Genomic DNA, 13,268 nt, shown 5'->3' on the forward strand with positions numbered 1-13,268 from the left:
AAAAGAGCTGTACAAACATAATACCTTAAACAAGAGTAGAAATATATATATACAGTATAACAAAATTAACTTTAAATTTGTATCAATAAACTAAAATCCATAGCAATGTAAAACATTTTAAACAAGTTGCTCTTTAAAAGTAGGTTCAGTAATCTATCCTTTTATCCTATCATATCTATATCATATCCCCTTTTCTTCTTTAGAAAGACTTTGCATTTATAATCAACCTGCTTTAAATAAAAATATTGGTTTTTCTCTGTCCCACACCAGAGGGCTCTTCTGATTTGGAACACAAGAATCTCTTTATCTTTTCTTTAAGCAATAGGCCTGGGTTTAGAGAAGGAGTGAGCCAATTCCATCTCCAAAGACAGCTTGGTATATTTGGGAATTTGGGCATAGCTTCTCTTACTAATTCCTGCTGGAGGGGGGGCACTGTATCTTATGGGGACACAAAGAAAATTTTAGGATTATGGAGTAGTCCAGGAGGTTGTATTGTCTGAGCCAGCTGCCTTGAAATGGTTCTGGATGTTGGGTCATGTGGGCCATAGTGTCTTTGGAGACCTTTCAGGGGGTCTTGGCTGGTCAAACCTGATGTATCTTAATCTGGAACAAATCCATAGCCTCTGGCTTTCTGTGGAAAAAAAACAGAGCCTCCTTTCCAAAGCAACATATCCTTACATTCAAATTTTGATGCCAAGGTGCCCTTAAAATATACATATTGACTTAACTCAACAGCCTTTACCATCAAATGTTTTTCTGCAGCTAAAAATCCCAAAGACAACACAATCCAGACTCTCTGTGTAATATCCATCTTTACATGGCTTATTTTTTACACTACCCTCACTGTCTCTTTAAAGACTTTATTTTAAAAAAACTATTTGTTCATATAACTGCATATATTCCCTTTTCTCTCTCTTTCAAGCCTATGTACATTTTTACACACATTGTAAAGCATTTAAAGTCTTGTTCCAACTGAATCTGTCTTATTGTGAATCTATTGTTTTAAACTGCAGCATTACTAGGGCTAAAATAGCAGCTTTGGCTGGTGGCTTTGCCCACCTCAGCTTCCCAACATGGTGGTAGTACATTTACCATCAGCTCTGGGCCACCACCAGCTCTGGGCCACTGCCAGCTCTGGGAGCCATCAACTCTTACAAACAGTGGTTCTATGCTTCTATCAAAGCAGCGTATAGCCCAGAAACCTCTTTTTTTGTACTAGCAAAGACTAAATCTACCACTCAGTGTAATGTGCCACTTGCAAACACCTCATTCCCGCCATACCGCAGGTCAAGCATGCACCCAGGAACCCGTCATAGTAGCTCAAACACACAGGCTGCTGCTAATTTGAGACAGACAATTAAGAAGCTCTTTTCAGCTCTGTTTTAGAATCTTTTTTCTCAGGTTTTAGATGGAAACTCTTGCCAACCTGTTAGGCACCATTTGTAGCTGGAGTTTTCTCCAGTCCTGCCTGTCCCACGTTCAGGACAAATCTCTCTTACCTGCCAGTCCCACAGCCACTTTGACCCAACCAAGTAAACACACAGAGACTTATATTGGTTACAAACTGTATGGCTGTGGCAGGCTTCTTGTTATCAGTTATTCTATCTTAAATTAATACATTTCTATTAATCTATACCTTGCCACATGGCTCATGGCTCACCAGCATCTTCACATGTTGCTTGTCATGGTGGTGGCTGGCAGTGTCTCTCTGCCTCAGCCTTCCACTTCCCGGAATTATCCTCTCTCTTTGTCCCATCTATACTTCCTGCCTGGCTACTGGCCAATCAGCATTTTATTTATACAGAGTGATATCCACAGCAGACTCTAAGTAGTAACTTAAATTGCCAAACTGGTACAACTCAAATACATGCCAAGAGTTGCTCATCTCCACAGTGCCTGTGGTTTAATGTTTCACCTCTAATATTTGTGGAGGCCCACAAAGGTTCCTAGTGAGATCTGAGCTTGCTTTACCCAGAAGAGCTGCATTAGAGGATTGCTTGACCACATGTATGATTTCTAGATGATTAGAAGGGTCTGCACTTGGCTGAGCTAGTGGGAGGTCTTTGCTCCACCTCTTGACATTCCTACAAATAGCCCTTTAGAAGAGACAGAAGGGGCTGGCGGGTTTTGATCCAGGCCCTCCCAAGGCTGTCTTGTATTTCTATCTGTCGCTCTCCCCTCTATATTTCTATCTAAATCTCTTATCCCTTTCTCCTCAAGAGTACCCTGGGGAAAAAAGTGGGAGCTGGTCTCCCACAAATTTTCACTTTTTTAATGGCTGAGAGTATTATCTATCTTGTTAATTATTTCACATGTACTTATAAAAATATATATTCTGCTGTTGTGACAAAATGTTTGGATAAAGTCTCTGGAACTGTTGTAGAAGAGGGGCAGAAGGACAGTAAGAACTATGGGAAGTGGATGTCTATAGCAAATCTTTATTTTCTAGACATGACAGGAGAGTCACAGCAGCTATGACTGTACATAAGACTTGCAGAAATCTAGCCAGCCCAAATCTCAGCATGGATGAGTGTACTATTGGCAATTTGCTTCCAAATTGGGAGCAAATAAGGGAGAGTCAGTTTTATTCATGGATGTGGCCCCTGAGAGGCTACCCATACTCCAGTAGATTGGCCTACAGACATGCACATGCAGGCTACACTAAGTAGAGTGAGTAGGTTTAAAAATCAAGCACATGGGGCTGGAGAGATGGCTCAATAGCCAAGAAGACATGATGTCCTTGCAGAGGACCTGAGTTTGGTTTACAACACTCACATAGTGACTCACAAACAATTGTTGTAATATACATCATGACCAAAAGCAACTGGGTGGAGGAAAGAGTTTATTTGGCTTCCATCTTATAGTAAATCATAAAGGGAAGGCAGGGCAAGAACTCATGGCAGGAGTGATGTAGCTGTGGGATACTTGGTGTATTTTTTCATGTTATCTATTTAATATCCTATTTTCCCATCTCTTCACTCTAAAGCCTTTTAGAATTCTTCCTGCTCCTATTCTTGTTTTGTTATTGCTATGTAACTCAAAGTAATTATTTTCTCAATTTCATTTACTTCTTACTTTTTTCAAATTCACATACCAAATAATTTATTTCATGATGGCCTTTCCATGCATTCTCCACTGTACTTTCCATTCCCCTGATCTCCTGGTGGCCCCTTCTTACCATCAATAGACATTTGTGCTTTCCTGCCACACATATTCTATTATGTTTTTTTTCCATGTCTATTTTCCCTGCCCATGGTCCCCTTTGTAGTTTCATAACATATACTCATATCCCTCACATACTCATACACATGTATAAAAGTTAAAATATTTGAAAGAAAGCATGCATTATTTGAGTTTCTGAGTCTGGGTTAGTCTTCATAACATAATAATATCCAGTTTCATTTATTTTTCTTTAAATGTCACAGTTTCATCTTTACTCATAACTGGATAAAATCCCACTGTATTCCTGTGCAACTTTCTTCTTATCTATTCATCATCTGTTATTTTTTAAGACAAAATGTCCCTACATAGCTTAGGCTGGTCTCAAGGTTACTATGTTATCGGAGGCTGGACTGGAACTCTTTGTCTCTTCCTGCCTCAGTCTCCTGAGTGCTGAGCTAATAGAATGTCACCACTACACTCAGCTCCAGTCAAGTTCTTTATTACTTTTTAAACTTGTTTGCACAGTCCTTTCAGCCTGAAATGCTTTGGGGACAGTTTGTCCCCTGTATAAAACATGGTTCCTCAGAAGACTCAGTTCATCTACAATCATCTTAATGGCACCTTGTTGAATTGTAATCCTTTTGTTATTTGGGGAACTTTTTGTTAATCTGAGGTACAGAAAATAGATCAATAATTTTATATGGTGACCAACTTTCCTAAGGTGTACCTGCACCTTCAAACTGTGAACACTGATACAGCAAGTGCTATGTGTGTTCTATGGCAGTGGCTTAGTAGAGTAATGACTCTGGAAATATTTCTGGCATTGATGCTAACTGAAATCCTCTCTATATAAATCAAGACTATGTCCTTTTATTCTTGGCCGATTCACCCTGAGACCAGTTCCTGGAATATTAGACAAATAACAAGAAATGTACAAGCTAGAGGACACATACATGTGAAATATGGTTTGCCAGTCACTATTCCTCTTTGCTCCAGTCTATTTACATAGTTAGCTGGACCTTACCCATAAATAAAGCTGCAATAAGGGAAGAGAATTACTCATCTGTTCAAGACACAGCTAGCACTTTTCCAGACCAGAGAGCTATGCTTGGCAGGGGTGCAAATAGCTTCAATTTCTGAATCTTTAATGACTCAGCTTGAGTAATGACTCAGACCTGCCTCATAGCTGCCTACAGTGAGGAGCAGAAAGCCCCAAGTTTTATATCTGGGATAAGCCTTCTCCTCAGCATTGAATCTAAATCCTCAAAGATTCAGACAATGGCCTGATAAATAGGGTGAAACTTGAGACTCCTCGGAAGCAAGATAATATTCTTAAGCTGAAGGTCCAAGTAAATGAGGCAGAGAAGCCCCAGATTGTGAGTGCTCCCTCTCTGAAGGCCTGTGATGGCATTAAAAAGGACACAGCTCAGATGAGTTCATTTAAAAAAAATCCATTATGCTAATTAAGTCACAAACAAAATTATCACAAAACTAGTTTAAGAAAGCAACCCGAATACTTGTCCAGTCCCAAACTATATACATCTCAGTGAACTTCTGTACAGTTAGAATGGCTATTGTGGAGCCATGGAACATTATATAGGGTTTTACACTTACACTATCAATTTCATTTTATGGACTTAGCTACCACAGGAAAAAAGAAAGAAAGAGAGAGATAAAGAAAAAGAAAAGACTGTAGGGTTGAAAAACTAGAAAAATGATATTATATATTCTTTCATATTTCATTTTGACTGTCTTGTGCCCTTACTTATCACCAAATATTGCCCTTTCTTAGTCTCTTTTAAAAATATTATACTATACATCTACTTATATATGTTTACACATATATGGCTAAGAATCACATATGAGGGAAAATGCCTTTTCTTCTGTGTTTGGGTGACTTCACTTGATTTTATATCTTCCAAGTCCATCCATTTTCCTGCAAATTTTATGATTTCACTTTTCTTTATAGCTTAATAATATTCTACTGTGTGTATGTACCACATTTTTATGACCCATTCACCTATTGATGGCCATCTAGGCTGGCCTTATTTCCTTGCTATCATAAATAAAACAGCAATAACAGGGATATGAAAATATTCCTATAGTAGGATCTCTGTGCAGTTGTGTGGGTACGGGCTTGAGTGATACAGCAGGAGATTGTGACATGAAGGGAACAATAGTAATCATAGCTTAATCTCATCTTCCTTCTGTGAAGTCAGAGATTCGTCCCATGTTTTGTGAAGTTGCAGTATCTTTCACTGAGTACAGGAACCTGGGTGAATTATGGGACAAAAAGTAAATAACATCATAAAAACATGACACCAATCCTAAATGCCTGACTTTGGCTTTTTTACTGGAAAAATTCAAAAGACCAAGGGTCTCAAGTCCTGTCCCCAGAAATTGTTGAGAGATGTGATTAGTAAGTCACTGAAAGCTAGTAAAACCAGTGAATGCATGCTCATTCCCTTGAAGGCAAAATTAAACCCACCCTATTGGATGGCCCATTATGTCCACAAATTCAATATGCTCACTTTCAAATTCACACTTTCCTTTCAGATCTTTTGTTATACAGTGATCCTCAAATGAGAAAATGACAGCATTCACTGGTGTATTAAAGCTACCATTATAAACTTTCTTTAGCTCTTCCATCATCACCTGGAATCTCAATTGCTATATAATTGTCATCACTTGCTTTTAAATCTAACTTTTAAATCTCCCCCATATATCTGCATCACTCTTACTCTATTATCACCACCTCACACCAAATGGTATCAACCTCCCTGGCCTAACCTAGGGTATAGTCCTAGGGAGAGTGACCAAAAGAAGTGGTTTCTCTGGTTAAAAGGCAACAAAAGTGGCAAAAGAAATCTTCATTGGGAAAATAACTTTGTGTGTGAAAGGCTATTGGGACTAAATCAAACTACAGTAGCACAGAACTTGAATCCAAAAGAGTGAGCCTGACTGGGACAGCTTCAGCTGGTGATATGCTTCTTGTTGTGCAAATCAATTACACTACACTATAATTCTCTAGGTGTGCTATTCAAATACTTACATGAATGCTTAAACACAAATTTTATTTTAAATGAATTACATTAAACACAATTGATAGTTAATTGAATTGAAAATGATTGATAATTAAATGGATTAAAATAAATACTTTTGGGTAAGATGGACTGGATATATATTCCCATTCCCCATGAAAATATGTGAAATAATAGTTTTCATGACACTAGACATTAGTCAACAAAGTACATTGATCCTCAAAATGCAGAAAATTTTGATCTCTATTATCTTTCAATATAGTTTTGAAAGATTCTGGGATGCCATTTAAGGAGAGAAAACCTAGACAGAATGTGGTGATATCCCTGAGTTGCTAGAAATCAGAGCCTGGGAAGACAAATAGAGTGAAAGTTTACAGTACAGAGTACTGGGAAAGGGAAATATGCACCTAGAAGAACTTGAGAGACATGCAATGGCCCTCCTCAAATATGTCTTCATAATCAAATATATTTCAGGAAAGTATTGGAAATTGGGTAAGATGCTTTCAAAGAATGAGAGTTGATGACACAGTCTGGTTCTACCATCAGCAAGACTAGAAAGATTCAGAATGCACTTGGCAGTTGGAAGGTACACAATAGTCTCTTGCTTCACACCTGGTATGTTAGTAACTATGGAATGAGCAATGGCTTATTTCTGACTTAAATCTTAAACACGTGACCCCCCAAAGGCTCATACTGTCTCTTACTAGCTCAGCTGCATTCCAGACCAAAATTCATACATGTTCATGAGAATTCAAAAGGATTTAGCAATAGACAAAGTAAAATAAAAATGTCTGGTTGTGGTGGCACATGCTTGTAATCCTAGTACTTGGAGGAGGGGTACAGGCAGAATGATTAAGGAATTGAATACCATCCTCAGCTACATAGAGTTCAAGGCCAACCTTGATGAAATGAGACCCAGTCTAATATATATACACACATACATAATATATATATTATGCACATACATACAGCCCAGCTCCCCTTCCTGTGGTGGTTTGAATAAGAGGCTTCCTATATTCACATACAGTTGAATAGTGGGTCCCTAGTTGGTAGGCCTTTTAGGAGAGGCTTAGGAGGTGTGGCCTTGCTGGAAGAAGTATATCACTGAGGTGAATTTTGATATTTTTAAAGCCATGTGCTGTTTCTAATGTGCTCCCTCAGCTTCCTGTTTGTTTGAGATATGAACACTCAGCTGATGCCCAGTTTCCATGTCTGACTACTTCCATGCTTCCCTACCATGGTGGAGCTGGATTTTTATCCCTTTGGAATCATGAGCCCAAATAAGCTGATTCTTCTATAAATTGCCTTGGTTATGGTGTTTTATCACAACAGAAAAGTAACTACATTAGAGAATCTGTGAAGAACCAGAAAAATCCAAACAATAACAAAGAAAGAAAACTATCACTGATACCAAACATAGATACCAGATCTTATAGACAATAAAGTAAAAACAACTATGATTGTGTTCCACAGGCATAAAAGACAAATAAAAAGCCAGCAAAGCCAGTGAATGCGTGTTTATTCCCTTGAAGGTTAATGACTCTATTAGAAATGAATGAAACGTTTACAGATAAAAATTACAACATAAAGTTTAAAATGTACTCTATAAGATTAACAGGTTAGATACTACAGAAAAATGAATGTGAACTTGAGATTTAACCAAAAATGTCTAAAATAGAAATCTGAGTAGAAAAGGGAGTATAAAATATCAGAATAAGTGCAGCACACACACACACACACACACACACACACACACACACACACACACTGTAAATAGGAAGGCAGCAGAAATGTTATCTAATGGCTAGAGAATTTTTGTCAAATTTTATATAAAATAAAACCACTAATTCAGCCGGGCAGTGGTGGCGCACACCTTTAATCCCAGCACTCAGGAGGCAGAGGCAGGCGGATCTTTGTGAGTTCAAGGCCAGCTTGGTCTACAAAGCGAGATCCAGGAAAGGTGCAAAGCTACACAGAGAAACCCTGTCTTGAAAAACCAAAAAAAAAGAAAAGAAAAAAATCACTAATTCAAAAAAACTCAACACAGCAAGGTACATCATAGACAAATTCTTTTTTAAAAGTAATAAAAAGACTGAAAAGGAGACAGATACATTCTTTTTCCATTTTTAGGAAGAAATACATGGAAGTATGAAATTTTTATTAGAAGATAAAGTGTACATGAGATGATGGTGAGTGACATTTTAACAGTACCAAAGCAAAAGACCATCTTAATGTGAAAATCTATGCCAGGAAAAAGTACTATTCAAAAATAAAGTGATCTGAAAATTAAGATAGGTTACAGAAAAGCGATATAAACTACCCTAAAGTAAGCACTAAAATATAAAATAGCTACAGTTAATAAAAGAATAATCAAAGTACAATATAATATAAGATTCTTTCAAAAGAGTACAAAAAAGAGAGATAAGGAGAGCCAAGGAATAGATGGGATAAACAGAAAACTGAGCTGTTAGATCTAAACCTGATCATAATATTCAAATTACATATATTAGCTTAAATATGACAAAGACATAGACAGTAAAATTGGATAAAGAAGAAAGATCTGAGTTTGTGTTGCCTATATGGGACACATGTAAAGTGAAAAATATACAAACAGTTTAAATTAAAATGCACAAAAGGCTATGCCACATTAACATGTTGTAAAGAAAGCTAAAATGGCTATATAAATAACAGGTACAGTAAATTTCTGAGGAAATACATTACAAAGACCAGCTAAATATTTTTAATAATAATCAATCAATTCATCAAGAAGATGTATCAAGTCGTAACATTTATGTACTGTATAGCATATATTCAATTCTGGGATTTTGGCTGTCATAATCTTATAGAGGTCTTGTGTTTACACCCACAGCTTCTATTAGTGCATGTGTGCATATCATGTCTGGCAAGTACTGTTTGAATGAAGATATCCACTTTCTTTGGCTCTTACATTTTTTTGTCCATTATCACATAAGGGAGAGGTGTGACAAAGATGTCCCACTTAGTGCTGAGAACTCCAAAGTCAATTTTTATGCCAGTGACATGCTATCCATAGGTAGGTAGTATAACTTGAAATTAGGAATGATGATATCTTTCATAGTGTTTTATTGTTCAGGATTGTTTTGAATATCCTGGGTCTTTTGTGCTTCCATATGAATTATGAGAATATTTTTATCCAATTTCTATAAGTAATGGTACTGGAATTTTAATGAAGGTTGCATTGAATCTGTAGATTGCTTTGGGTAGAATGGTCATTTTCACAGTATCAATCTCACCAATGTATGAGCATAGGGGGACCCTAGCCTTCTCTGTTTAAATTTTTATCTCCAACCTTAGACACACTATTGAACATATGTCACATGCTCATTGTGGTAATTTGTGCTGTTTACCAGCTATTTCTAGCTTCTAGCACTGAAGACACTTGGTAAGATACAGCTATCTGTTGATACTGGGTGTAGGATATAGTGAAGTGGTGGTATAATATATAATGTAATATGGAAATGGAGTGATGTAATGGGAGTAAGATATCAATTTTCATTTAAAATAGGATGCTAAGCTTGTGGGACAGTGCTCACCAATGCAGTATAATCTAGAATATCCTCACTGATACAGTAGTAAAGATAAAACGGTAGAAATAAGTGAAATTTGTTGTCTTGAATATGAGGTCTCAAACTGATAAAAAATATAAACATGAAAAATGATAAAAGATAGAAATATCCTTCTATAAAATAATAGAGAATAAAAAATACCAGAATGTGCAATGTAAGCTGCCATTGGAGGGAAGCAATCAATAGTCCTACACAGCTCTGAAGTCTATAAACCACAACAATGACTAGCATGAAAAGATATCCTTAAAGATGTAATAGTAGTCTTCATTTACCATGGTCTCCTATTCCTTGTTCTCCCTCTCTGTTGTTGATCCAGCTGGGATCTCCCGTTCCCCCAAGCTCTCTTTCCATCGATCCTTGCCCTTCATTACCCCCACTCATGTCCAGGCTGTTGACGTAGATCTCTTCCATTTCTCCATCATTGGGTGATCCCCGTGTCTTTCTTGGGATCTTGTTTTCCAGGTAGCCTCCCTGGTGATGTGAGTAGCAGTCCAGTCATCCTTGTTTTACATCTAGTATCCTCCTATGAGTGAGTACATACCATGTTTGTGTTTCTGAGTCTGGGTTACCTCACTCAGGATGATTTTTTCTAGATCCATCCATTTGTCTGCAAACCTCATGATGTCATTGTTTTTCTCTGCTGAGTAATATTCCACTGTGTATATGTACCAAATTTTGTTTATCCATTCTTCAGTTGAAGGGCATCTAGGTTGTTTCCATGTTCTGACTATTACAAACAATACTGATATGAACATAGCTGAACACGTGCTCTTGTGGTATGATTGAGCATTCCTTGGGTCTATGCCCAAGAGTGGTATAGCTGGATCTTGGGGGAGATGAAGACCACATGAGAATAGGAAGAAGCAAAGTGCTAGAGAGGCCTACAGAAATCCACAAAGATACCCCCACAACAGACTGCTGGCAATGGTCGAGAGACAGCTTGAACTGACCTACTCTGGTGATAGGAGAGCCAAACACCCTAATTGTCATGCTAGAAACCCCATCCAACTACTGAGGGATCTGGATGCAGAGATCCATGGCTAGGCCCTGGGTGGAGCTCTGGGAGTCCAATTAGCGAGAATGAGAAGGGTTTATATGAGTGAGAATTGTTGAGACCAAGCTTGGATTAAGCACAGGGACAAATAGCCAAATGAATGGAAACACATGAACAATGAACCAATGGCTGAGGGGTCACCAACTGGATCAGGCCCTCTGAATGGGTGAGACAGTTGATTGGCTCGATCTGTTTGGGAGGCATCCAGGCAGTGGGACCGGGTCCTGTGCTCATTGCATGAGTTGGCTGTTTGAAACCTGGGGCCTATGCAGGGTCGCTTGGCTCGGCCTGGGAGGAGAGGACTGGACCTGCCTGGACTGAGTCTACCAGGTTGATCTCAGTCTGTGGGGGAGGCTTTGCCCTGGAGGAGGTGGGAATGGGGGGTGGGCTGGGGGGAAGGTGAGGGAGGTGGGAAGGGGGAGAACAAGGGAATCCGTGGCTGATATGTAGAACTGAATTGTACTGCAAAATCAAAATAAATAAATAAATAGGATATCATAGAGAAAAGAGAAAAAAGATGTAATAGTAGTACTCATATCTTGGTGGTAACCAATAGTTGTATAATTGGACTTAAGTCCCACTCAAAAAGAGGGAAATCATGTTTGGTGCTGGAAACTTAGTCAACCACCCATGGCTATTGAGGTCATGGATCTTAAAAATGGAAGCTATTACTTCCACTTTACCAAGCCAGTGTAATTATTAACTGCATAATGCCCATAGATAAGTGTAGCTCTCAACCCTCATCAAATAAGCTTCTTATTGAAGCACACAGAGGCAATTACAGAAAGCCACAACTTGTCAAAATGCAGATGACTACTGATTATATGGTGGGTGCCCAACCCTCCCTTGATATATCTACATACAATCCCTATACTGAAGGCTAAGGGAACACTGTGGAAGAGGTTTCAGAAAGATTGTAAAAGCCAGGGGATCAGGAAATCTGCTTTGAAAATGTATCTCTTAGAAATGACAGGGAAGCTAAAGTCATGATACTTTTAATACCTAAATAATACCTTGAAAAGAACACCACCCATAGACACTCTAACACAAAAGCAGGCAACCTCATGGCATCCCACCCATAGACCAAGAACTACAGTTATCTAAGAAATGCTGAGAGTGGTAGAAACAGCCTTCTCTAGGGAAGAGCCTTGTAATTGGTTATCCAGTAGTAAGTGGTTAGCCCTAGAAACATGTGCATATAGCCAACCCTAAATATAAATTCACACAAACCTACGCACATAAACAATAAAAGAGGCCATGAATTTGAGAGAGAGTAGCAAGGGTTGGGAGGCATTTGAGGGAGAAGAAGGTGAAGAAATGATGTAAATACACTATACATGTATTTATTTAAAAATAAATTTAATAAAAATAGCAAGTTACAAATTAAAGATTATGGACTGTATTTTAATGAAAATGTGGAAGTCTGCTGTTTTTAAGGTCAATTTTTAATATAGTATTTTAAAAAGTTTGATCAGAGGTACCTTACACAGGTAGACAATACTGCTCCCAAAGATACCAGCTACTTAATGAAAATCTCAGTACCTGGCATGGGTTACATTCAGGGATGCCCAATAGGAACCCAAAATTACACAGCCTATTTCCACCCTTGGTCACCCACTATAACTTTATGTTAAGGCCCTACTGCTGAAGACACCACACACTTTGGTTGCAGGACACAGAGATATCAATCTCACATGGCAGAGAAACTATTCTTACTGGCTAGCTTTCAATAGTGCTGTAAGGAGCAATGCAGGCTGCTGGGGGAGGAATGACATCAGTGGTTTTACTCAGCACTGGATCTTTCATGCTACAATGCTTACCAGCCAAGCAAGATGTGCCCACTGTTAATTGAATTTGAGTCTTGCTCCACCGGAAGAAATTCACACCTGATGCTGTAAACATGCTCAAAAATAGTGGTTAGTTAGGGAAGGTACAGGTCTTACAGGGACACTTTTGGTTTTGTTCTGCTAAAATGTTATATTGTCAAACTACCTTATAAATATTTATGTTCTATTCATAGATTTGTGGTGTTCCTATCCTTGGTCAAAGAAACTAAACTACTTTTTGCAGTTGGTAGTGGTTGGTGCAAGGACTCATAACTTGCTAAAATCCTCAGAATAAATGACTATAAGAGATCAACTACAGATGGATCATCTATATCAACATCCCTGTATCCAAGGCTCAAGAAACCTCACTGAAAAATGAGAAGAAAGAAAGGAAGACTCAGAGGATGGAGAGGGGAAGCTATGAAACAGCTTTTTTTTTTCTGGTCTTGACATGCATGGCTGATGTTCAAGTCAATTCACAGCAACTGTGGTTGCTTACACAAGACCTACATAAGTTTAAGCCAGTCAACATTCTAGTATGCATGGAGGAGGGGTCTATGAAGCCCCAGCCCAGCACAGA

The sequence above is a fragment of the Peromyscus eremicus genome, chromosome X (assembly GCF_949786415.1).
Source record: "Peromyscus eremicus chromosome X, PerEre_H2_v1, whole genome shotgun sequence".
NCBI lineage: Eukaryota > Metazoa > Chordata > Mammalia > Rodentia > Cricetidae > Peromyscus > Peromyscus eremicus.